The 26,841-nt window shown below is 42.7% G+C and overlaps 1 protein-coding gene across 2 annotated transcripts in view; it reads left to right on the top strand.

Moving 5' to 3' along the window:
* The first annotated feature begins 1,032 nt into the window (after nucleotides 1–1,032).
* Nucleotides 1,033–26,841, top strand: part of KCNJ6 (potassium inwardly rectifying channel subfamily J member 6) — a 164,387-nt gene continuing 138,578 nt past the window's right edge. Inside the window, exon 1 of one of the 2 annotated variants that reach the window (XM_087757188.1) lies at nucleotides 1,033–1,344. The gene's annotated coding sequence lies outside the window, so the exon portion shown is untranslated. The remainder of the gene's footprint in view (nucleotides 1,345–26,841) is intronic. The other variant, XM_087757185.1, reaches the window with a different exon arrangement.

The following is a 26,841-nucleotide window of genomic DNA, read 5'->3' as shown; positions in this document are numbered from 1 at the left end:
AGTGTAAGGTGGAGTAGTCTGGAAAGGATGCATCCTACAAGAAAAATGATGAGGATGACATCTGGCAAATGTCGTCTTAGTTCTACTTTTCAGCTAGGTTTTCTAAGAAACAGAGGCTGAAGTAAGGTGTCTGTTAGTGTCTGAACGTGTGCACCTGCCTGTTCTTCTGGCAGCTGCCCTTCCTTCCCAGGAATGTGGTATCTGGTGGCCAACTTCAATCAAACCTGAGAATGGGAAAGTAGTGTCAAAGATACGACCTTCCCAAAGACTAGATCAGCGAGGAGGGTGGGTAACAAAGCTGTTAAGTGCCCTAAAGGAGGTGGAGGCTTGTTTGCAGTGTGAGATCAGCCCTTATTATGCACCAGAGAAGTCCTGCGGGACACAAACGGGCCTCCGCCGCTCACCTGGATACACCTGTGGTTCGTCCGGACGCCCCGCCGGGGAGGGCGCACCTGAGGAAGGCGGGACGGTCCCGAGGCAGCCAGCGGGGCGAGAGGCTGCCGGAGCTGGTGCCCGCACGCCCCGGGGGAGAGAGCCGGGGCCTCGCCCCCTCCCACGCCCGCCGTGTCACCCAGCCCCCCGGGGGGTGACGGAGCTCCCTCCCAGAGAGGGCGGCTCCCCTCTCCCCGCCGTCGCACCTCCGCTCCCCGCCTTCGCCTCCCCAGCGGCAGCCTGCCCGCCCCGCTCGGGCCGGGAGGCGGTGCAGGCAGCGGGCAGGGCCGCCCCCGCGGAAGGAGCGCGCCGCCCCCGCCGCCCCGCGCTGCCCGCAGGTGGCGCTGCCGCCAGCCGCGCTCCGACCCGCCGCCGCCGCCGCCGCCGCGCCGGCCGGGCTAGCGCAGCCCCTCGGCGCCGGCCGCAGCCCCTGGGCCCGCCCGCGGCTGCCTCCGCGGGGCCGCGCCTCCTCCGCCCGCCCGCCTCCGCGGGGCCGCGCCTCCCCCGCCCTCCCGCCCGCCCGCCGCGCTCCGCGCCGCCTCTCTCGTTTCCACACACACACGCAGACACGCGCGGCGCCGCCGCCGCCGTCCGGTCGCCCCCCGCTCTCGCTGCGAGCGGCGCGAAGCGGCCCGGAGCGGAGCCCCGCAGCCGGTGGGTGCCGCTTGCCCCGGCGTGCCCGTCTGCGCGGCGGCGGAGCGGCGCGGGAAGTGGGCGAGCGGCGTGGGGAATGGAGACGCCCGACAGCATCCTCGGGGCCGTGTGACAGCGAGCGGCGCTCACAGACGAGCACGCACCCACCGGCTGGGAGCCGGAGCCGGAGCCGGTGCAGAGCCGGGCAGCGCCGCCCTGCCCCGTCCCGCGGGGCGCCGGCATGGAGTGAGAGCAGCGTGCCGCCGCCGCCGCCGCCAGGTAAGGCGGGAAGGGTTACCTGAAGGGGGGCGGAGGAGGTCCCGGCTCGGGGCTTGCGTTTTGGAGCCTGTGCCCTTACGGCTCGTTGCCGCCGCGTTTCCCCAGCCCCCCCGCGTAACGCCCTTCCTCAAGCCCCCGGGCAGCCCGAGCGGCAGTGCCGGGAGGTGCGGGGTGCGCTACTTATGTAAGCGGGGGGCGAGCAGCCTCGGCCGCTTTCCGCTGGCCAAGCGGCGAGGTGGCGGCGGGGGGGCACGGCGGAGGGGGGACACGGCGGGGGCCGGGCCGGTCCCGGAGGGGGCCCGGTTTCCAACTGCCGTCGCGGGAGCCTCCCGCTTGGGAGCCCCGGCCCCGCGCCCTCGGGCAGAGCGCTGCCGCCGCGACGGGGCCCGGGCAGCGCCGGCCTCCCCTCGCCTCGGGGCTCGACAGCGGGCACCGGCGGGCGGGGGCGGCTGGAGACGTCCCGCCCGGCCGCCCCCTCGCCAGCGGCAGAGCCGAAGCCGGGAAGAACTTCAAAGCGGGGGCGTAGGGAGATGCTGTTTTGGCTGCTCCCGTCTCACTCCTCCTCTGGGAGGGCAATGGGGGAGCTGGGGGGAGCTGGGGTCGCACTGGGCTGATGCAGGCAGCGGTGAGGGCAGCCGGGACGAGGGTGAGGGGAGCCTAGGCAGCACTGAGGGCAGCCGGGGCCAGACTGAAAGGAGCCGGAGCCAGGTTGAGGGGGCGGTGCGGTCCCGGCCCCGCTGGGCGGGCAGGGAGGGGAGAGCCTCCGCCGGGGGAGAGGGGCAGCGGGAGCGGAGGGATGCTCACGAAGGGGTGCCCGTCTCCTCTGGATCGGAGGGAGAGCGAGCTCGGTATCACCATGGCGACCTGAGGGAGGAAAATGCTAAATAAATAAATAAGTAGGAGATAACTCCCCCCTTCCCCTCCCCCGGCCCCTGCCACCGCCCCTTCTCGGCTAGGTCCGGTCCCAAAGGTGGGGAGAAAGATACACATAGAAAACTTTCCTCTGGTGGTAAAAGGGGGCGGCGAAAGGCCGGGGGACCGTGGTGGGGAAGGGGCCGCCCCAGACGGCTCAGCGAGCCGCGGTTGCCGGGAGCCAGGTGCCCCCGATTCGCCGTGCCCGGAGCCTCTTCTCTGGCCGCGGCGGGAGGGAGAAGCTGTTTCGGGGCGAGCTCCGCATCGCTGTTTGTTGCTGTGCCAGCCGTGCCCCCAGCCGCCCTCTCCCCCGCTTCCCGGCCGCTCCGCGCACCGCCGGGCGCCGGGCGCGTTGCAGCCGGCTGCGGGCCAGGCCCGGCCCCGCTTCAGCACCGCTGACAGCGGCGGGAGCGGCGGCGGGAGCGGCGGCGTCAGCACCCGGGTCAGCGCCGGGGAGCGCGGCGGGGCGCGGGGCCCTGTGGCGGGCAGGGAGCCGGCCGGCGGCTTTGCGCCGGGCCCCTGCTCTGGGAGGACCGGGCTAACCCCCCGCCGGTGCCCCCGCCCCAGAAACGGCTGCCTTTCTCTGCTAGAGTCAGCACCGAGCGCAGTGCCGCTCCCCGCTGGGTGCCAGGAGCCAGAGGAAGCCTCACCTAGGGCCACTAAACTTTCCTGAGCCAAATGTGTGCAGGAGCTGAGAGCAAACACGTCAACAAATGGCATCTTTTAAACGAACTTGCTCGAGGTTGTTTCTTATGACTCTTTTGCAGTGGTTCTCAGTAACTTGTTATGGCTAACTGATTCCCCAGCAGGGCCGTTCACAAGCATGACATCCCTAAAACAAGTCCTGCAGAAATTGTGAAAAATATGTGTTCTCAACTTGCTTTCCTTAAGAAAAGTTGTTGAGAAATTGCACTTGGAGAAATTGCACTCCCAGCTTAGGGAGCTATCCCACTGCTGAGGTACATGATTACACAGGTAGAGTTTGTGCCAGTCAGACAGACACAATCAACTAATCAGAAAAACACCTCCTGATGAAGAACTGTTCTCCTCAGGCATTTGGTAACCAGTTTAAAGAAACAGAGAAAGTGGGGGGGGGGGGGGGGGGGGGGCGGGGGGGGGAGGGAAGCATTCAGGTTGGTGATATTTCACTAAAAGCCAAGAGATATTTATTGCACTGATAGGTTGTAAATTATTGGCTCAGTTTTCCTATACATATCTCTTTCTAGTAGTTACATATGCAATTATTGCTTCAGACTAAGAAAAAAAATATTCTAGAAAAGCAAACAGCATAATGAATAATATTCACCGGGGAAGACAGAGATGGATTAGTCACTTTTGTGCTGTTCACTGTGTCAGGATGTTCTTTTTTCATTAAGCAAACAAGGTTTATTTAATCTTGCCTCGGTCCTGATAGGCAGTAAACTATAGATACATGTAGAATTATTGGTTTTCAATCCAAATCCCCAGCCTCTTGAGGTTATGCTTTACCTGTAATCAAGCTGTCAAATCACACCAGCTACTGGGTTCCTTCTTTGTTATAAATTGTCTGTTTCAAATAAGTCCTAGCCTAGCAGAGAAAATCACATAGGTGAGTCTTATTCCTGCATGGGAGATAGTCAGGCTTTGTACTTACGCAGGGACTCCAAGCAAATTCATCTCTAAGAATAATAAGTTGAAGTAAAGTCTTTTTAACTGTAGATCCACATTTTGCCCTAACTACACTTCTTGACAAGTCAAGTGAACTAATGAGTTAAGCCTTTATGGAAATGGAGACCTAAATTTCTTAATGATGGGCCTCACATTTTCAGACCTATCTCATAGGGAGTATGGAAATAAAGGACTGAACTCTAAGTGTGGGCTTGGGAACTCATTACTTTCCTGTGGGAAAATGAGGAGAAATAATAGAATACAGCTCTTCAGGGTAGTTACCAGATCACTTATAATACCTCAAGCTATTGATTTTGTTATGTAAGGCAATACTCCTGCAGTGTCAGAATAATTTTATCAGATAATTACAAAATTATTTTGCCTTGTAAGCAATATAAGAAAAAAAATTAATTATAGAAACAACAGAAAATCCCACAACCACAACCTTAACCAGTTTAGTGGAAGACAATTCTTTGTAAAATTTCTGCCAGTGCATTTATACCACATGCAGTATGAGCTTCCCAAGATACATAATTTCACTGCAGAAAATACTTACTTGTGTTTCATAAGCATGTGTTTGCAGCCTTGTTTTATATTCATTTTATTGAAACATGGTATTTTGGAAGGAAGACAAGCTCTCTTCTTCAAACTATGCAAGAGAAATAGAATTTCATTTATATTTTCATAAAATATCCATCACAAGGGATTTATTCAAATATTTCACAAGTATAAGCTCTATGTTGTTCTTTCTTTCACCTGTAAAATATCAGGAACTCTGGACACTGTTGGTGTAAGGCTACTGGGTTTGTCATGATATTCTCATGGTATTTTCACATATACAAATAGGTTTTTATTCAGGAGTTGTTTATATGCTTCTATAAAAGTAAGAAGTGAAAGAATTCATATTAGCATTCTCACAAATAAATTAAACTATGTCTTAAGTAATAGTCGTTGAAGCATTGTAGAGAACATATTTCTATTTTAATATTATTTCTTTTATTTTCATTGCTGTTAAAAGCTTGGGAGCTCTGTTCAGTCTTTTCATCATCTACTTGCTACCAAATGTTGCTTTTTAATTGGGACAATTAAACACTGGCAGTCTTTAAAAAGAGATATAGTTTACGTTAATGTGTTTGTTACATTTATGTGGATGTAAAATTTTTACTGGTGGAGGCAGTTTGATACTAGAAAACAATATTCCTAGTATGTTAAGTATCAATATTTAAGTACTGATCATGCAGAAAAAGACTGATGCTTCTTAAACAATGAATGCTAGATTTACTGAATGGTAAATCCAAGAAAAGCATTTTAATCTCATTCCCACTGGATAGTGACTTCCTGGAAGATTTTTTGTTTTATCCCCCAAAACCGTGCATTGGATGCTTTACTAGAATGCTATTGATATTGGAAATACAATTTTATTATATGTGCGTTAAGAATAGCTGGAATAGAAGTATTGAACAATAGGAGGTTACTAATTCCACTCTGTCATACACTGCTGCAATTTTTAATTATGCCAGAGGATGAGCCTGTCATGGAAGCTTAAAGCCTTCTGACAGAGGCTTATGACAGTGCTGTGGAGTCTCTGTCAGAAGGACAGCCCACCCCAGGCTACCCCAAGTCAGCGCATTGCAGGAGGTGAATGGGAGCAGTCCTGCCCATGCAGGGTCTGGAGAAGGAAAACCTCTGTGGTCAAAAGTCATGTGCAGAGACTGGAGTTTTTTTGGTCATATACATTAGTATGGCAGCTACAAAGGCACTGTGCTGCAGATATGAATCGTGCCCATAAGAAGGCTCAGAGCACCATCCTCATTTGACTCATCACCCATGGTCTGCCTAGTACAAGATCATACAGGGCCAAGAGAGTTTGACAACTAAGGAAAAATATCTTGTTTAAAGGCTCATTAAAATGGATTTTTGCTAGCTAGTAACATGCACTCTATTCACAAGCTTTTACATATGGCCAGCAGAACATCCTGTCTTCAGATACAGGACAAAAAACGTAAATTTTAATGTTTTTAAAAGATAAGCCATTTCTACCAGCAGTTCATGTGAATGGACCCTCAGAGTCACACAATGCCCAGTAAAATCAGTGGAGATCTCCATGAGTGCAAAGACTGTACACAGTTCTGATTGCAGAAGCCCCAATTCATGCCAGATGTTGCAGAAGGAGCTCTAACATAAATGAGAAGAACCTCTAATAGAAGTTTGCTTTGGAGTATTAGTCAATAGAGTTTTCAATTAAAAAATACCTAAAAGGTGAAAGCCCATTGATTCCCTGCTTCTATTTGCCAGTTACAACTCCAGGTCAGCCGTTAGTGGTATCTGGGTATGAGGTACAGCATGATATTCCCGGTATAAGCATCCACAGGAATAGGAGTCATACTATTACTGTAGGTCTAACTGACAATAAGATCAGAAACACCCTCAGAAGACACATTGCCCTATTATGATAGTAAATATCACCTTAATATTAGAAAATAAAAGACTCATTCTATCAATCAGGCTTGCCTTACCTCAAAATGAATGCCAATATATGGCTGGAAGTGTATATTCACGATATGCACCATTCTTCAATTTGATATTATTTACTTCCAAGAAGCATTTACTTTCTTGTCTCACTTTGGTAGGAAAATAGTGTAGTATATCCAAGGATGGAGCTACTCTTGCAGTCAGAAAACTCTTACATTTTCATGCATACCTTGCAATTCACATGAGTAAATTACAATTCCACAGAGATTTAAGTTTGTTAAAGCATTTACATTAATAGCACTGTATGTGTTAGTGCAGACAATGAAGGCTCATTCAAATATTTAAGCCAGAGAGCCTGCTATTAATCCTTACTGCCAATGACCCACCCTTTCTGTCATCTGCAAAGTGAATGGTTCATGCTGAGGGAGCTCAGCTTCAGACTTTGACATGTATGTGGACATCTGAGCCTTCAGAAAAGCCTCCTATCCAGAGGAAGTATCTGACTTATCCTAACACTGAGATTTCAGGATGCTGGCACGAATGTGAATGTGATCTTTGCCACTTGGTCTTGAGGCAGTACCACCTGATCCTCATGTGCCCCATGGCTAAAGGTAATGCTTGGAGACAGTATGGATGGGGCAAGAAGCTTCAGCACAAGCTTGGATATGCTCCTACATCCCATCACAGGCCTGCAGAAACAGCCTTACCCTTGACTTTGATTTCATTTCATACCCTTCGACCTGATTGTGTTGGGTCTTTAAGTACAACTATGCCTTTAGAAAGAGAAGTCCTAGCTCTGATTGCTACTGTCATAGCAGTGACAGCATTTCATAGGGAAATAAATACTAAAGATCATAGGTTTATACAGCTGTTCTGTATTATTCCGCATTCATTTAATCTACATAGACTGTTGGAGCCTGACCTGAAGAAGCGACCGTGCGCAGGATTTGTTGGGACTCACTGGAGCAGAACGCTGGGGCTTGTTTTATGTTGAAAGTCAAGTACTGGCATTTGTGCTGAATTCTCAAAAAAACTTCTGGACAAGAAAACAATGATGTGCAGATTGAAAGGGTGAAATAGAAGGCTGAAAGAACGAACAAGATGATGAGAGAGAGAGTACACGAGAGCATAGTTAATTCAATGTTCTAATCAACTCCGTTCTGCAGTGCTTTATCATAAGCATCCCTGCATTAGGCTCACCAGCTCAGAGCACTTTGCAGCATTGCAGGAAATCCTCTGCTTTTTGCTTCCCATTTAAAAAAAAAAAAATCTCACTGTGTCTTGTCAACACAGACAACTTTGTCAGTGAAAGCAAAGGAGAAATTATCATATAATTTAGTATTTACCATAATCAAGAGCAGGGGTTCATTAGAACAATGAGCAATTGCCAAAATATTCCTCAAAGTATTAATTTGAAGAATGAGAAAATAATGACATTTCCTACCTTCCTGCTTTTTCTCCCCCTCCCATCTCCTCTTGACACACACAGTCTGCAGTTTCTATCAGCTTGTCAGATCAATTTCCCATTCTTGAAAAGAAGCATTTATGCTAAATGATTGTAATTAAGAACCTTCTTTTTCCAGCCCAATAGCTGTCTGGACATAGAGAGGTAGTTCCCTATTGATGTCCATGGGTCCAGATTTTCACAGAAAAAGCTTCAATAGGCAATGTCTGCTTTGGAAGTATGGCCTCCCCGGGCTCCCTATAGCATCAGTGAAAAGAGCTGGGCAACTCTAAAGGGCAACTCTAAAGAGCAACTTTAGTCCACCAAAGATCTCAATAGGCCTCTAGAGACGTCACATTTGGTGCCTCAAGTTTCATGGGATGCATCTCAAGTAATTAAATCAATGTGGCAATTTACAGTTGCAGAAGATGTGATGAATCCCTGTCTTCAGAGCTCCCGTAGAGAATGGTACCCACTAAACCTCTTCATTTCCATGGTCCTACATCACTGTCTTCCTGGCTGGCTTATAAAAATCTCAATATTATGTAGAACACTGGCTTATTTTTTTCTCTCATTGTTTCTGACACTCTCCAGCTGCAGCATGAAGTAGCTCAGTGCTTCCTGGTCTCAGAGGTGGCCTTAGACTATCAGAGCTGGAACCGACAGCAGGAGCAGGGAGAACATAGTTACACAAGGAAATGGAAGGAAACCTTTTTTAGTAATTAAAACCAGTGGCTGTTTAAGGATATCAAGGCTGTCATCAGTTGCAATGGGCTCTGATTCATGGCCTTTGTGTCAATACGGAGAGGAAAGGAGGTTGAGCTGGAAGGGAAGTAAAGGAAACTGCCAGCTTTGGTACAACCCTAGTGCTGTACTCTCCTTAGTATGCTGTTGGCTTTCTCTGGTACAAATGCAGGAAAGCATATCAGTTAGATGGGAAATAAATAAAATGCCTCATTTAATTCTTTACTGAATGGGAACTAGGGATTATCAGATCTTCACCCAGCATCATTTTTACAGGGGAGGAGGAGAAAGAAGGCTATTGGATCGCAGCCCATTAGCACTACCCAGTGTGGTGTGTACATCAAACTGGGGCTGTCTCAGAGAATGCAGTGTGTCTCCAGTAATCCTGCAATCCATGGCTGTTGTGAATTACCGTGTAAGAATTCTGATACTTCAGGTGGTTAATCATGTTAAATAAACTAGATAGATACATGTTTATCTCAGCCAAGTATCCAGCAGGGATATGAACAATCTTTATGAAGCTGCTGTATTTCATCTATTAGGCATAATCACATTAAAGCATAAAGTGCATCAGAAGTCTTTCAGGATTATGAAAAAAGTAATGTTAATCTACTTTCCAGAAATATACCAAAGTTACCATTAAAATCAGAAAGAGAAACATGCAAACAGAAGATCATAGTTACTAAGAAAATATTCCAACAATATCTGCAATATTCTAGTGATGGTGACTGTAATTATATGTAGGATATTTACAATATGATTTTGTGGTAGTTTTTGGTAAGTGTTGACTTTGCACATGCAAGTGCTATGTAGTATGTGAGACCACAGCTCTCCTGTAACTGCTCTCCAGACATTCATTACCATTACTTTTTTCTCTACAACTGGCCTTAAACTTTTCAGAGAATACCACAAACTTCTGCTGTACCCCAGTGCCAAATTCTGGGTCTGACCGAGTTCTTCATTGCTAGTCAGAGACTGCAAAGCTATGTAAAAATTTAAGAGGGTCAAAATTTGGAAGAGGTGGGAAGGAGAAGGGCTCAAGAGAGAAGGAATAAAGACATACAAATAAGGGAAAGGAAAAAACCCCTAGAACTGGGTCTTAAACACTCCCATATTTGGAACAGTCCATTCCACAGTTCTGGGATGGCCCACTGAAAATGTAGGCCTATTTGCAACATTCAGATGTTGCTGATCATTATTTTCCTTCTCTCTACCTCTTGCAACTGGCAAATTTATGGTTTTAAGTCAAATCCATCTCTTACCAGATTACAGGGCTCAGAAAAGCATTTCACAAGAAACTACAGCAGTTAATACACTGACTTAACACTACCAAAGCCTTTGCCTTCCAGATATATAAAAAATAATTACAAATTATAAACTGCTATCCAGAAAAGAAATAGTACCCACTGTGTATAAACAGCAAATGTCTATTATTGTCACACTGCATTCCAGCAGTGTTTGCTGCAGGAAAGAGCTTTGCTTTTTCATGAAGTAAGAAATAACAATAGCAGATACGAAACCAATATATCTCCAACCAGAATTTAAACTGAAATACTGTATAAAGTCAAAGAATTTAAAAAATAAGCAGACAGACAGACAGAATTAGGAGGAAGTTCTGGCTTGGACTGTTTGCAAAGAACAGAACTCATGGTTTGTTTCTTGTTCTGTTTTTAATTACAGCTGCATTCAAAAGCCAGACTGGTGGGTTTGGGGACTCACATACAACTCACATCTTAGAAGAGAATTAAGCTGCTGGCTGGTAGGAAGCTCAGGTAGGCCCTTAGAGATGCTGAAGAGAAAAAACGTATGATGTTATCATGAGGGGAAATAATAATAACAAAAGAAACTGGAGGAAGCCTTGCTGGAAATGTATAGGAATAATAAATCCTGCCAAGCTGTTACAGAAATAGAATCACAGAAAATATGTGATCTTGTATATGCATTTTAGTCAAAGAGCATTAAAGTCTTTCCATTAACTTCAATGAGTTTCATATCAGACCTTAAATGTAAATTTATTTTAAATAGGCTAGTATATAGGAGAGAGAGGTCTGACATATGGCTTCCTTAGTACATCTCAGGATTACTTCATTACTTAAAACTGTCATCAGAAATCTTTGTATAATCCAGACTAAACTTTGTTCCTATTTGCACTACATAATTCTAAGTGTGCAGCCAGCAGATAGAAGGAAAGCAATCAACTAACATATTCTAGAAATGTCTACAAGTATTCCAAATCCTTTTCTTTTATGATGATTTTAAGATGCAGTTTCTCACATTTTGCCATAGTGCAAGCACATGGTACTCCTATGGGAGTTTTGCAGCTCCCTGGGGTAAACATAGCACATTTTCAAGAGAGATGGCAGTGTATCAACCCAAACATTTACCAGGAGTTGGAGCCTGAGTATTTCTACTTCACCTTTAGTAAAGATCAGCTTGCTTTAGGGCCAAAGCATGGATTTGGGAGTAAATATGAAAATATATTTCAAAGCAGATTATTTTAAAATTAATGACTGTTGCAACTTGCATGGAATGTCAGTCAGCAGTGGTCGAGGTGAGCACAGCTGAAATGGTCAAATCAGAGGCATAAAAACGGTCATCTGTTATATTTCTTCACACTAACCAATGAAATATCATAATTCTTTTAAAAAATTCAGAATAAAGTCAGATTTATGCTATTACTACGTTCCTTTAATTAAGTTTTCCATAAACAAGTAGTGCAGGATCAGACCCCAATTTATGACAATAAGTCTAACCATTCCATCAGCTTAAGATCAAAGCAAAAATAGTTTAGATCAGCTGTTTATACAGACCACTATGATGAAGGAAAAACTGGGAGAGGGGAAACTCTGTTACTCCTGAAAGAGATATCATGGCTCATAATTGTGCAGGACTAGATCCTGTGTAAAGAGGACCTTTACAGTATTAAGCAAACATTAGACCAAGCCTAATGAAAAATTCTTTTCTTGAACGGTAGGCCCATTAAAATGCCAAGTGACATTGTACCTATCAAGTGTGTAAGCAGGGCTACCCCACATGGTTCAAGACAAAGACAGGTACAGCGCTGGGCTGTGCAATCAGGAAAGGTGAGAGCAAACACTGGCAACTGAAATGATCTTCATTTTGTTCTTGAAAACAAGGCCTCAGGCACACCCCTTATGAGCAGAAGAGGGAGAAAAATCAGGCTTCACTTTTTGCAAATTACACAGAGGAAGAACTTCAACTGTCTACAACAATAGATTTCTGGCTTCAGGCTAGCTTTTCATTTCAGTGAAATCTAAAGTTGAGTGAGGCTGGACCCAAAGCATATATTCCACAGTTCAGCATAGTCAGAGTCTAAAGACTGGATTTTGTGGGTTGGCTTCATAGTCAGTTGAGCTTCACTGGTAAAGATGTGCCATCAGAAAAAAAAAAAAACACCATCCACCACAAACAAAACAAAGTAAAACACAAATAAACCCACACCAAAACAAACAAAAAAACCCCTCCACCCCAAAATCCAAAGCTAAACCTCAAACCTTAGTCTTCAGTTATAACTGTAATCATCAAAGCCATACTCAATAACCTAGAATTAGCAGTTCTACATAATCCTACACACCGATGTGGGAGGTAAAGAGGAGGAGAACAGTGTAGTTCTGATGCAGCTAGATAAACATTTATTAACGATTAGTATAGAGGTCAAAATTAGAACTTTTGGAACTAAAAGTTAAAACAAATTTTTAAAAAGATTCCCCCCCCCCAATAAAAATTTTTTTACAAGTAACTGAAAAATAAAATGTTTTACCTTTGTATTGCCTGTGAATATTTCCTCTGTGCCAATGATCAAGGACCTAATCTTGTATGTCCTACCAACTTTCAGATTTTGGTCCATGTGAAAAGACTCTTGTTCAGTGTATTTATAATTATTACTCTAACTTAACCCCTATCACAGACCTCTGATGAACTCAGAACAAAACCTAATGAACATTACTGAATATAAGAATTATGAAATCGTTTCACAGAATTATAGAAAAAATAGGTTAGAAGGGATCTCTGGAGGTCTCTAGTCAAACCTCACCAGTGCCAAGCAGAAGGGAATAATCCCTTCCCTCAACCTGCTTGCTAATTTGTTTGCAATGCATCCCAGTATATATTCAGCCTTCATTGCTGTAAGGGTATATATCTGATCCACATACAACTTGCTGTCTGTAGAACCCACAGGTCCTATCCTGTAGTGCTGCTACCTAGCAAGTTGGTCCCCAGCCTGTATTGATGCATGGCTTGCCCTTCCCCAGGTGAAGGACTTTGCATTTGTCCTTGTTCAACTTCATGAGTTTCTTGATAGCCCATTCCTCCTGCTTGTCTAGATCCCACTGAGTTACATCCCTACCCTCCCTGTGCATCAACTGCTCCTTCCAGTTCAGTGTCATCTGGAGGCTGGCTGAGATGCTTTCAGTCCTGTTGTCCAGGTCACTGATGAAGGCATTAGCACTGGCCCCAACTGGTATCAACCCCCAAGGATAGACCTGAAACTGTAGACCCTTCAAGTTCCAAGGTCCAGCCAATTTTTTACCCCTCCTTACAGTCTACCCATCCAGTCCAGTTGTCCTTGTTTGGCTAGCAGAAGTTACGGGATAGTATTGAAAGTCTTGCTAAAGACTTGCTACTCTCCCCTCATCCACAGACACAACCATTTCATTGCAGAAGGCTGTCAGAATGGTCAAGCATGTTTTGCCAGGGGAAAAATCAAAGCTGACTCTTCCTGGTCATCGTCGTGTCTTTCATGTGTCTGGAAATAACTTTTTTGAGAATTTTCTCCATAGTTTTCCCAAGGACTGAAGAAAGTCTAATCAGCCTGTAGTTCCATAAATCCACTTACTTGTCTCTCTTAAAAGGAAGGCATATCGTTTTCCTGTTTACAGCCATCATGGAACTCTTTATGGAATTTGATTTTTAATGTTCTTATGTTCATTATTCTCATTTTTAAATGTTTATAATTCCTTGCACTTTGAGTATCCTTATCTCTTGCTGCTAACTTGGCTGATTCTCGGGGTATAACTTGATTTTCTGTGTGAATAGTCTATCATTGAGTGATTACTTGGCAATTGTTTCCAAATTTGTGTCATATTTCTAGAAGGTTTATATTTCATTTGTAAAGCTTTCTCCTGCAGAAAGTAGGTGTACAGCATCCCAGCCCAGAAGTGGATTTGGACTTTTCCTTTATAAATTGTTACCTTTATAAAATTCTTACCCTCACCAAATACTTTATCTATATTCTTTCTGTGTGCATGTGTACTGGAATAGGAAGCTACATAATTTGGAGAAATGTTTAACTCATTTGCAGCAAAACAAAGGTATATGTTAAAAATGTTTAATCATTCGCTTGGCAAATGTTTGTTGTGTGAGTAGCTCTGCGCTACTGAAGTCCATACATATGAGCATAGGAGTTTTGGTTCAGTTATTTCTGAATCCTTAACACAAACTTGTTTTCTTCTGATATTTTCAGCTCTGTATTTTTGATACTAGTCATACATAAAAGGTAGCTGCGGCTTTTGAAGTGAATGAGAGTTTTCCTACTCATTTCAGTGGGAATAAATTGAAACCCTTAATTAAATTTTGTCACTTATATCAATCTTCGTGGAAGAACTTGAGCATAGTGATATTTTCCTCATAGATATATCCTTGTGGGATAATAATTGAAAATGTGAATTAACCACATTAACTATCACATAATCAGGGTTTTTTTTCTGATAGTCAAATTTCTGATTGACTTACATTGCTACAGTAGTGACTTGAATTAAACTACTGCCATTTCAGTCCACCAATAAAAGCATAGTAAGAGCATTACAAGGAATTCTGAAACAAATATACCCCTGCTCTGCTTTGCTTTTGATCAAACTGTTTCTCAAGCTTCTTTCTTAGCATCATGAATACAAGTGTCTCTAGACTGTACCACAGCTGTTTCAGGTACTGAAATAAATGAAATACTCATTATTTACTCCCCCTCAAGTGGCTGATCTTTCCCTCACCTTCTTTTCCCCTTGCTCCTTCTCCTGCTCCTTATGTCTGTAGAAAAAAAGCATTTTTTTCTTCATTCAGTTTGTCAAGGCTGCTGAACAAAGCCTTTTATCCCCACTGGGCCTCTGAAAATGTGCCATGGTTACCCTCCGCACTTGGAGAGATTTCCCACATCTGTCCTGAAGGTGTTCTTCTCTTTTCCTCAATGTATATTAATGAGAAAGCTCAGGGGTGTAACCGTCTATTGAAAAGTGGACCGATTATCCTGTCGTGAGGAGTAGGCAAATTCTAATTTGCCCAGATTAGAAGGGAGTAAACTCCATCCTCTAGTACATGCCCTCACCTATACTGAAATGGTTTTCATTTCCCCACTGGACTTTTCCATATTTTGTTCCCAAGAGCATGCAGGGGTGACGTGCTAAGAAGTGCTAAGAAACCTCCAAAGACAGACAGTAGATGATTGTATAGGTTTTGCAACAGTACCAGTAACAGAATAGGAGGAAGAGCAGCGATAAGGTTGGTTACATCCATCTTTGGAGACAGACAGTTTCCAGCTCCTGAGTAATCATCTGCTGAGATCAGGAACAGACACATCGTCCTGGTAGGCAGAAAAAAATCTATTCCAAATCCATTATGAAAGAACTCCTCAAGAATTCAGAGGGTGTGTTACTGCCAAGCAGTCTGAGTCTGAACTAACTGAAATGTTTCTCAGGCTTACCTGTACCACTAGCCACACTTCTTACTCCAGACGTGGATACTACCTTGAAGGAACAAATCAAATTAATTAGGAAGCTCAGAGAGCTGGAGCAAAGGACTTAGGGAAACACAGGACACATAAGCATCAGGAACATGGTCTTGGCCAGTTCTTTCAGTGAAAGGCCAAGCTCATGAAGGGATAAGAACTAGGGTTCAGACCCTCCTGCTCAGATGGTATAACTGGGATGGAGTGTGGCTTCTTTGACTGCAGAACAGTGTTCCATGAGATAGTGATAGGAGGAGTGCCACCTGCTGACAAAGACAAAGGAAAATCACATTTGCTTATTGTAACTGCCCTTGAAGGGAAGGATGACAGAAACTTTCAGGAAAAATTTCTTCACCAAAAGGGTTGTCAAGCATTGGAACAGGCTGCCCAGGGAAGTCGTTGAGTCACCATCCCTGAAGGTATTTAAAAGACGTGTAGACGTGGCGCTTAGGGACGTGATTTAGTGGTGGACTTGGCAGTGTTAGGTTAACGGTTGGACTCCATGATCTTAAGGCCCTTTTCTGACCTAAATGATTCTATGATTCTAGGTATATGTCAACACCAGTGACTTTGACAAGGACTTAAAATCAAAGGCATGCATAGGGCCATTCATGAACAGGTCATAAAAGGAATGAAGTGAATGAGTCAGTCAATCCATTATTTCCTGTCCATTATTTCCTGTCTTTCTTTCATTAGCACAGACATCTTACTAGATGATCAAGATAACAAGTTAACTGGTGCAACAGAGGCTTGAAGAGGTGGCTGACACAGCAGGTTTGTTCAGTGTCTATCCAGCCATATTATGTATAGGGAGGGACTAGATGCAAGTGTCCAGGTAACAGTAGAAGAGGAAAGGAACAAGGTGCTAATACATTGGGGATCTGAAATAGGTCACTGAACTAGAAGGATCAGCAGATGAACTCTTTTGTGGGTAGTTAGAAGAATTGCCCAGATTTCAGGAGCTGTTGATCATAGGCATTTGGGGGATTTTTGTAGAAAACTATAGCAGTTAAGGAAAGCTGTCCTTCAGAGAAAGGGCACACACCCACACACGTGCGCACACACACACACACAGAGGAATCCAGAGAAAGTATAAGAAATGTAGTTAGAGATCAGCTGAGCTAACTTGTGAATTTCACATTGACGTTACAAGAAGGACACATACACAAACTATGTCATAGCATTGAAGATTATTGCTGAAGGAAATAGGGGCTAACTCTGGAAGCCAAGAAACAAAAAGAAATTCAGCTTGCAAGAGGCATCAGTAATCACAAGAAATTAATCTGTAAGTAGATTAGTAGTAAGAGGAAGTGCCGGGAGAGTCTTGGCCCACTTCTCAACAGGAAGGAAAGCTACAGATGATACTTAGTAGGATAAAGAGTATTTTATGCATTTTTTTGCATCAGCTTTCACTGGAAAGGCCTCTGGTGAGCAAGGGGCTAGTGCTGTTCAAACCAAGAAGGAAGATCTTACCCTGTAACTGGGAAGGTACAGGCTACAGTGTCCATAAACTTAGATGTTTTCAAATCAATTAAACCTGAAGAATACATTAAAGGACTGTCTAAGACAACATCAAAGCTACCTGAGAATTCATGGAGAATGAGGGAAATTCTAGCATATTGGAAAAAGCAAGTGTGGTGCCCGTCTTCAACAAGAAGGATGTTTGGCATAAAAAGGAAGATAAACTGATGAATTATGGACCACTCACCTTAACTTAAGCTCTTTAAAAAATAAAAACTGCTTTAGGCACCAGAAAATATATGCTGAGAGCTGCCAAAATGGTTTTATCAACAGCACATTGCATCAAGCCAGTCTAATTTCATTCCACAGTAGATCTACACAGGCTAAGAAAGAAGCTGAGAAGGTCATATATTTTGATTTTATTAAGACATTACACCATCTGCCACAGTATTCTAATAAGGAAGCAGTGAAACTTGGTCTAGAAAAGTTACCTAGTCATCGTTACAAAACTAGTTGTAAAAGTATTCCAGGGAAGAGTTATCAGTGGTTCACTGCCAGTATGGAAAGATGTGTCAAGTTGGTTCTGTAGAGTGTCCAGTTTTGTCTTACAATATATTGATGCTCTGAATGATGGAATTAACTGCGCTTATAAAGTGTGCAAGTATTTTAGAGGATAAAATTAGCATTCAAAATGATCTTGACAAAGTGAAGAAAAGGTCTGAAAGACCAAATTCTAATTCAATAGCAACACAGGCTATTCCTCTAAAATAAGAACAATTGGCTGCAAAAACAAAGGACTAGAAACAAGCAGAGAACAGGATACCTTTCCCAAACATGTTAGATCTTGCATATTCCATCCTGAAACATCTGATTCTCTCTTACTCTAGGGGGTTAGGCACAAGATAAGCAGTGCATCCCACTCCTGAGAACAAGCATCTAACAGCTAGATTTGATTGTGCCTGATGACTTTTTACATTCTTTCTTATGTTTTGCTATCACAGAGCCTCTGCTTTAAATGGCTTCAAAGCTGTTTTATGTTGCTTTTAGCCAAATGTTTCTTCAAGGTGTTCAGCACTTCAGAGATGTAGGACAGCTGTTTTATCACATTGCCTGTAAATTACAACAGACGGGTGGTGTCTGCCAGAAGCATCCTGCCCTGTGAGCGGATGTTGAGAAAGGATTAAGCATGCTTGGCTGCCTCACTGAGACATTTGGTGGAGGAGGAGCTGAGAGGAGGCCTTTACCAAGAAAGGCTCCAGAACACTGACTGAGTCACCCTGGACTTGGGACCCCATGAACAGATATGACTGGGGATGCCAGTCCTAAAATGTCATTGTCTTGAAGTCCATACAACATGTGGGCTGCATAGGAAAACAGGCTGGGAAAAGCACCAGTGCACAAAAGCATATTCTGATAAAGAGGATGCTAAAAAAATCTATGTCCTTTTCAGTCATGCATATTGAAGTAACTGAATGTTCCTTTTTCATTTTTGGGTGGCAATCACAAAAAACAGATGTTACGCTATGTTAATTTTTGTCACTGGCATCTAGCCCCCTGGCAAGATTAAAACAACTGTTGGCATCTTTGGAGCAGCTGGGCAGCAGAGCTGCTTCCTTTACTTACACAATACCATTCTGAATAACCTCTGAGCCTAAGATTTTGTTGCTTTGTAATCCATGTTTTGGCAGTCTTCTCTTCCACTCCCCCCGTTCAAGTATGGTATTCCCCAATCCTTACAGAGTCTAGCATGTATCTTTATTACACCATAAGCTTTGATGAAAAATAGATGTAAAATCCATGACATCTATGACACCCATTTAACTTCCACTGCAGAAGGAAGGACATTTTCAGGGTTATCTTTGCAGTTTAACTTCTTAGTGTCTTTTTGAATTCAAACTTCATCAGTAAAGCAGGATAAACAGACTTCAGTACTGCGTCACACATTTCACCTGGCTGTCTAACATAAGTACATAATTTTACATAGAATGTTGAATACTTCTGACATTAGATATATGATTTAAAAATAAAAATGTGAGTCATTGGCAAAAAATCATTTGAAGAATGAGCACTATTCATTCCAGCATTGATAGGTAGAATAAGAAAAATTATTTCTTATAGATCGCAGTTCTTTTGCTAGGAGCTATATGTGATGTATTCTGGGGAAAAAATGAAAAAAAATCAAACATAAAAATGATCTAACTATTGGTCAAGTGTACAATGTTAAGAATGTGTCACTGATAAAATATAAAGAGGTAGAAATACCATACACCTGGTTAGACATCAGACATAACTTTTCCTCTGTTTTAGTTAATTGTCATTAGGAAAGAAAAAATGAGTCTAAAAGTAAACAATCTGCAGCTTATCACTTCTGCAGTCTACACTCTAAGTTGTAAGATCACACAATAAAATACTAGATAGTGCTACATAATGTAAATCCTATGGGTGGGTGTTCCAGCAGTAAAATGGGAGATATACTTAGTAACTAGAAAAGAGAATCATGATTCAAGGGAGAAGGGGAAAAGCTAAATGGAACAGTGTTCCAACACTCTTTGAGCATTTTAATGGTTTTTACCATAATGTTTGTAGAAAGAAAGACCATGTTTGTTCAAATATTACCTCTTAAAAATGTTTTTCTGTGAAGTTGAGAAATAAATTGATACCTTTCTACTAAATGACCCCTTATGTAGCCAGCACTGTAGGCATTTTCCCCCATCAAATAAAAAGCTGAGTGAAATAAAAAGTTTAAAAGAATCTTAAATGAACTCAGATACCAATTACATAGATGTAATATTGCTAGCTTGCCAGAACCTATAGGATACCTGTAATATATTGAAAGCCATTTTATATGACTTTGAATCTAACCACCTGATCCCCTAGTGCCTATAGGACATGTAGAGTTGCTGTGACAAAGCCCAACAGAAAGACTTTACTAATGCTAAAAGTCTCATAAAGATAAGAAGGGGACCACAGCTAAGTAAGCCACTGTGATCATAAACTAATGCCTGGGACTGTCCTCTGACACAGAGGCACTAGTACCAAACCCTTCCAGTCTCCAAAACATATAGTTATGTCCAAATTGCTTGTCAGGAATGGGCTTTGGCCCATACTAACTCCCAAACGATGCTTGAGAGTGGGAGACTGCCAGTTGGCCTGGGCCAAAACTATGCTCATGGGCACTCTAACAGTTCAAAATCACAGACAACTGAGTTCCAGTGGCCACAGCATTCATGCACATTTTTTTACTTACTCATGTAGACAGAGCCTTGGAGGACAGAGGAGATCGAAGCAGCATCTTGAGTTGTATTATGCCAACTATTTCTCTTTGACTCTGGAAAGGAAAATGCAACTGCTCTGTGCTACCATTCATCAAGAATGCCTAATGCAATGGGCAAAAATTGTCATAATTTCCAGTATATCTTAATAACAATCAGCCATTTCTGTCATGCTTGCTGTCAAAAACTTAGGCATTTAGAGTAAGTTGGACTGCTCCCTCTGCAGTCAGTCAACAAAGAAGAAACAAATATTTCCTACCTCAAACCCTGTTTTCAGTGGGATAAAATGGTCTCTGGAAGTGCCTGCTTGTCTTTGCCTCCATTGACTACAGAAGGAGCAGAAACGGCATCATCATTTAAGAAGGAAAAAGTAGGTGAAATGAATTCCGCAATTGCCACCTAAGATTTCTTTAGCTTCTGCTTGATGAATATATTATCTATGGGAAACATGGTTGCATGGAAAATTCCACTGAAAGTTTAATTTGGTGCATCCTCTTGAAAAGAAAGAGACCTGCTACTAAAGAGACTGACCAAGTTGCTGCTAGAATTAAGGAGTTCCTGGCTTTTAGCCTTTGTTCAGTACTCTGGATCTTGCCAGCAGACAACCTATATGTTTGGAAGGAGTAGATATTTTAAAGGAAGAATGGTGTGGTAAAATAGTTCTTAAAAAACAGTTTGGGAGAATACATTCAATGCAGCCTCATGAATCATTTGTGAAATATCTGCCTATACTACTCCTAAGGTTTTCCGGCAGCATTGTGCTTTATGGAATGAACTTGAAGTAAAATGGTCCTAATATGAGGATATGCTGTTACTAACTCCTTTCCAAATTTCACTGGACATATGTGGGATGGAGAATAACTACTGAACATAGATACCAAAACTGAATATTCTTTTAAGAAAGATAGAAAAAGTATACTAGATTTATCATATATCTGTATATGCTGTTTATGTCTCTTTGGGAATCATAGACAAAACCCTGCAGGATATATTTTTAGATTACTGCATGATTTCACGTGACTTGAATCTAAATTTAATCCAAAATTAAAATGAGTAACTACATTATTTCAAGCCCCCAGAAGCTGGAGACCAGTCCAATAGATAATTCAGTACCATACCAAAGAACTTGACATGCAGTGGGGAAAAATGTAGAAATACGTCTTTACTTAACAAAAGAGGTGATTAACTAGTTGAAAAAACAACAGTGTGTGTCACCCAGGGACACAGAAGGGACTGCTATCTAATGAAGAGAGAGCTGTTATTGTGTTAAGCATTCCTACAGTTATACATTTTAGAACACTCATTAAAAAAAGGTGACTCAAATGCAACTTAAGTAATTTATTTAGATTCCCTGTCCCTTCTGGGTTGAATGTGGAGCTATAGAAAGACACTTAACTGTTGGCAGAGAGGATGAAAGTCCCTAGGACATCCAATGATACAAGTCCCCTGTTTCCCATGAATATGTGCAGTCAAACCCCACGCATTAATAGCAGCCAGCGCTTTATTCCCAGGTCTGTTAAGCCTTTAGCTAAAATTCTACTTTTGGGGGGGCAGAGCCTGTAAACAAAGGGAAGCACATGACTCACAGGTACTTTTCTATGTTGTTTTTAAGAGTAGGGGTCACCATCAGTTCATTTGTTCTTACTCCTGTAAAAAGCAGACCATACCACATAATCCTAGCCTAGTAGCTTGTCTTTGGCAAAAGCATATTTTTCCAGGCTATGTCCAGGTCTTGTCATGAGAACTCAAGAACTGGTAAATCCACATCATACCTGGCAGCTGGACACACAGGTTATTATACAAACATTACTAGCCATTTGTGCCTCTCCTTTTGTTTGTATTTGTCTGGCTTTAACATCCCTCTGTTGTTTCTCATTACATACACCTTCTTCCACTGCATCAGAAATATCTATGGTACTAACTGATCTGTGATTAATTACAGAACTGGAATTAAATTGTCAAATAATTCCATAAAGACAAAATATGGCAGTGACTTCCAGGACACATGGGCTTCAGCTAAATATACACTACAGGCTTAAAAGAAAAATGTGTTATCACTTCTTCCAACCTATACAACCTATTAGTCCATACCCAGGCACGTGCCCTTTGTAACAATCTCCCATTCCCTCCAGTGTTTCCTAGCTGACTGTATTCACCTTCAGGTAGGCTACATTGAAGCCTTTTTAAGCCACAATACATTCAGTTATTAGTAAGTACAGAGAAATGCCAGTTCATAATAAGCCAAGATGAAATATTTAAATATCCACTATTTTTGTCAGGTCTGAAAATGGTGAAAGCTTCCCAGTTCCATTACATATGCAGTTCCATGCCTCTGCTTCAACACTACGAGCAACTGATATTAACTGTTTTTCTATATTAAAGGTTATGTAGTCAGAAGTCTGTGGAGGACTTTGTTTGACTGTAAATAGCAAATTTTCCTCACCAGTTTTCACTGTGAATCACTTGTATATTCTCCACTGTTTCTGTCAGCATAACATCCCTTGCAAGCACACTGGAGGTACCACCCTCATGAGTAAAATGTACAGCATGCATCAGAAATGTACATTGTTGTCTGGAGAGAAGGATTTCCCTCAAATTCTTTTCCATATATTGTCTTTTCTATTCATTTGTCATGAAAGGAATTCAGAATCAATAAGGAGGGAAGAAAGGAGTCCATTAAGATCACTGGCAGGAATAACAAGGAAAATAAGTGTAGTAAAATCAAAATGCAAATTAAACAATGTGCAGACAGTATGTGTGTTTGTGCCCACATGCTCATGTACATGAGCACATGCGGAGCTATGTCTGTACATTCGTGGACTAGTGTGTATAAATTCAAAGGGACAGCTAATTCAATAGCTTGACTGTAAATGACTTTGCAACAGTCACCTTTCTTGCGACAGTTGCTAGGTATGTGTATGATCTGCCTATGTGAAGAGGTGATAGCACACCACAGAGGTATGCAAAGGTGCTCAAGCAGGTCCTGGAAATAGCAGTTCAGATATTGGCAGCAGAACAGGTCATCGACCTAGCATTCTTCAAAAGAAAATTAGCCCACGTGTGTCTGGTCATGACAATGGTCATATACAGTTCTAACATGCATGCTTCATCAAGATGAGTCCATCACCAGTGTGCATCTAGTAGACAGGGCAATAACATGAAATACAGAGCTAAAACAGAGAAAAAATAACCTTAGTGACTCAAAGTCTCACAGGATTCCTCCAGCATAGCAGACTGCAAGATTCAGAATTTCACTGCCCTGATTGATTTCTCACTCCCTGGAGCAATTACAGTAAATTTGGGGAAAGGGAATGCCACCACCAGGTTGCCCTAAATGGATCATCCTCCTACCTCCTCAATTAAAAAGCAAGCAATGCACCTCCGAGGCACAAATATTGCAAAATCTTTGAATTTTCAGAAATCTAACTGGATTAAAGCAAATTTTAAAAGTCCAGTTGATGACTAAGATTTTTTTTCTGCTTTTAAAAAGACGATTTATTTTGTTCTTGTAGGATGTTGAACCCTTGTGTGCTGCTGCCATTGACGGTGCATTATAATGGAAATGTAGAAGATGCCAGGCCCAGCATGTGTTTCCAATTAAGATTCTTCATTTTCTGCTCAGATGTTAGAGTATGACCTGATTAGCTCTGCCAATTATCAGAGCTCAGCTTCTGTGACTTTTTATCTTATTCAACAACTAGTGTCTGACTTTGGAGAGGAAAGAACCATATCCCTCAAAGATCAAGGCAATTTTCTGAAGTCCATTGACATCATGGAAAATTTTGTGTGGGTAGGGGGAAACACTTCCAGCCTGTTTTCTGTCCTTGAGTCTCCCATGCCTGCTCATACACTGTAATAAGAAGCAAATAGCACAGCGCAAACTGCAACTTGCAACCTAACAGTGCAGGTAGATGTCTATTTTTCAGGTACAGAAATCTCACATAGTAGAATTTATTGCAGTAGAATTACCTGCAAATTGTTAAGGCTTAACACAATAGGAAAAGTTATTTCTTTCTACCTAGGATTCCTCAGTGATGTTATCAAATAAGGAGAAGCAAGAAAGTCCTTTCTTGAGAACTACTGTCCTTTGTCAGCAAGAAAAGAGCAGTGTATTATTTATGGAAAGCAAACAATACAGAATCAGAGTGAAAGCAACTGACATGAAGGATGGTAGATGAAGTGGCAGATTAAGTCTGAGCTTTGAAAATGCATTAAATGTCACACATACAAAATACTTCAGTATGTCTGTTGGGTAAATTATATATAATTATCAGAAGATACTTTTTTGTGTAAATTTTACTTTAGGTTTTAATTTCGAGTGGTGGTCACTCATATTCAGACAGGGTCATAAAAATGCTTTTTAAGGCACTTATCCTACAAAGGCAGCAGCCGCCTCTCCTCACCTTCCCCAAAGACATATATGTACATATTATGCAGCCGTTTTCAGTGTCTTGTTCTGCACCAGCAACATGAAAGAATAGCTAGAGAGATGGGGAAAACAGGAGCAGGTTCTCCAGCTGAGAAAGGGAATGTTTTTAGAACAGAGCTGCATACGCAAAGACTTAGCCTGGAGGTGGGTGTTAACGTAACTTTTTTAAAAGTGACAGTAAAAATGCAGTGCCCATAAATGGCGGGCCAGATGGATTTCTCTCTGCTTTCACGGGTTATGCCTCAAATACCACGATGCATATGTATTTGGTGTGTGAGGTGATTTTCCTTCTGGGTGAAATATACTCCTAGTCATTGCACCCAAAGCTTTCAGTATTGATAACACCATAGATAGACTGGGAGTTTTCCAGGCATTGAGATGACAGGTTTACACTTTATTGACAAAGGTGTCTGTTATCTCTAGTTTTGTCCTTATGTTTACCCCAGACAGCCTGCAATACACTTGCCCATACTGAAGCGTACCTTCAGTGTGAACATGCCCATGTCAAACAGAACTGAGAAGACTATATGTACTCTGTGCTCATGGAGAATATTTACTGCACTCAATGAAAGGAAGGAGGACTTCTCTAACCTAGAAGTTAAACCCCTAGGTTCAGCCCCTTGTCTGGGTACCCTTTCTAATCAATCGAAGGAGACACATACCTCCAGAGGACAATTCGCCATGCCATCTTTAGGAGGGAGCAAAGTGGTGCCTTTTCTTCCCAATTGCCTGTAGTGACAGACAGGACAACCCACAGAAGTAGATGCTTAACTTGCGGGTGGCTGAAGGGAGGAGAGGTGAATGCTATCCTGAGCATATTCACACAGTGCATTAGTGCAGGATAGCAAGTAAGTCTCCTATAAATGCTCACCCCAACATACCACACAGTAAATTCCCCATAGAGACCAGTCTAGTCTAAGCAAACACAATCTGACCCTCTGGGAGTCCAAGAGATGAGAAGGAAAACAAAAAAAAAAAAAAGAAAAAAGCCCATCAGCCCATATATTATGATGTATCTGGAATTATTAATGCTTGTTTGTTTCAGTGCAGTTTGGGATGTCTTCACCTCTGCCTTTCTAAACCTTTTTCAAAAATATTCTTACTCCTAGCTTTGCAGAGTTGTGTGGGATTGCAGTGATGCAGATTGTACTCTGCTAGAACTTTCTAGCCTGAGTTGCACTCCAAAACTCCCACAGACTTGCACTAGAAATTTTAGGCTCGTAAAGTCTCAGTGTAACTTTTCAAAGTGGGATAACAGAACCTATATCACTCAGATGCTTTTATATATTAAAGTTGTTTTTGCTTAAGTCTAGATCCTGAAGTCTCTCGTTACCAGTCCTTTCCAGTAAGGTTACTGTAACTGAAAGTAGAAAGGCTTAAGGAGCAGGTAATTAGTGTGCTTATTGTGGGAGGGAACAAACAAAAGAAAAACAAAAGGAGCTATAGATTTCTGTGTAACCGTGAAGGGGGGGGGGGGGGGGGGGGGGGAAAGCCCTTTTTACTGTACCTTAGGGACGTTCGTGACATCATGTTTCAATAACAAGAGTGTTCTCAAGAAAAAAAGAGACAGGAGTATACAAGGTTCTGCCTTCAGACTCCTGCTGAGCAATAATGGAAGTATAACTAATTAAGGGCCTGATCCAGGGCCCATTGAAGCCAAGTGAAAGCCTCCCACTGATTTCAATGGGCCTTGGATCAGCTCTAAGTGCGTGGAGTGTAAATATGACTGCATTAAAAACATGATGAGCCAACGTCTGCTTTCAGTCGCAGCTGACTGCATTATGCTGTGCCGCATCCAGAGCTGGCTCAAAACTTCTCAGGAGCATCGCGCAGTCAAAGGTTACTACTCCAAAATGGAGAGCTTGAGCAACGCTGCTCTTGATCTGAGAAGGGTAAATGGGCAAAGCTGGTAGAGAGAGGCCTTGGGGAAAGCTGTGGTGAGCCAAACTTGCTGCTTCTCTTGCCACTGGGTGGATGAAAGAGAAGAAATTAGTACCTCTGCAAGAATTTCCCTCTACTCAGCAATCCCTCAGTAGCAATTTTGAAATTCCCAGTAGTCTGTTGTCTACTTTTCCTGTGCACAAAGACAAGCCTTCTCTCACTGATGACAGAGATCTTTCTACCACACTGTTCAGGTAGCCCTTACTTGTTGATTTGTAAGAACTGAAAGCTAATGACTCTATAAGGGAATGGCACTTATTTTATAATTTCTTTTAACACAGAGTCCTGACTAGTTTGGTGCTAAGTTGTTTGTAGAGAACAGAAAATCTGTAATTGCATTAGTCCTCAGGTTCTACAAATGCTTCTTTTCAATTCTTTGGCCATTTATAGTACATTAGCTTAGTTCTTAGTGAACAAATATTCTCCCCAGTTTCTTAGT

Source organism: Nipponia nippon, unplaced genomic scaffold (genome assembly GCF_047370975.1).
Source record: "Nipponia nippon isolate SJK-2023a ecotype South Korea unplaced genomic scaffold, ASM4737097v1 scaffold_2, whole genome shotgun sequence".
NCBI classification, from domain to species: Eukaryota; Metazoa; Chordata; class Aves; order Pelecaniformes; family Threskiornithidae; genus Nipponia; species Nipponia nippon.
The sequence above is the reverse complement of the archived record's forward strand: the minus strand, read 5'-3'. Positions and strand labels throughout refer to the sequence as shown.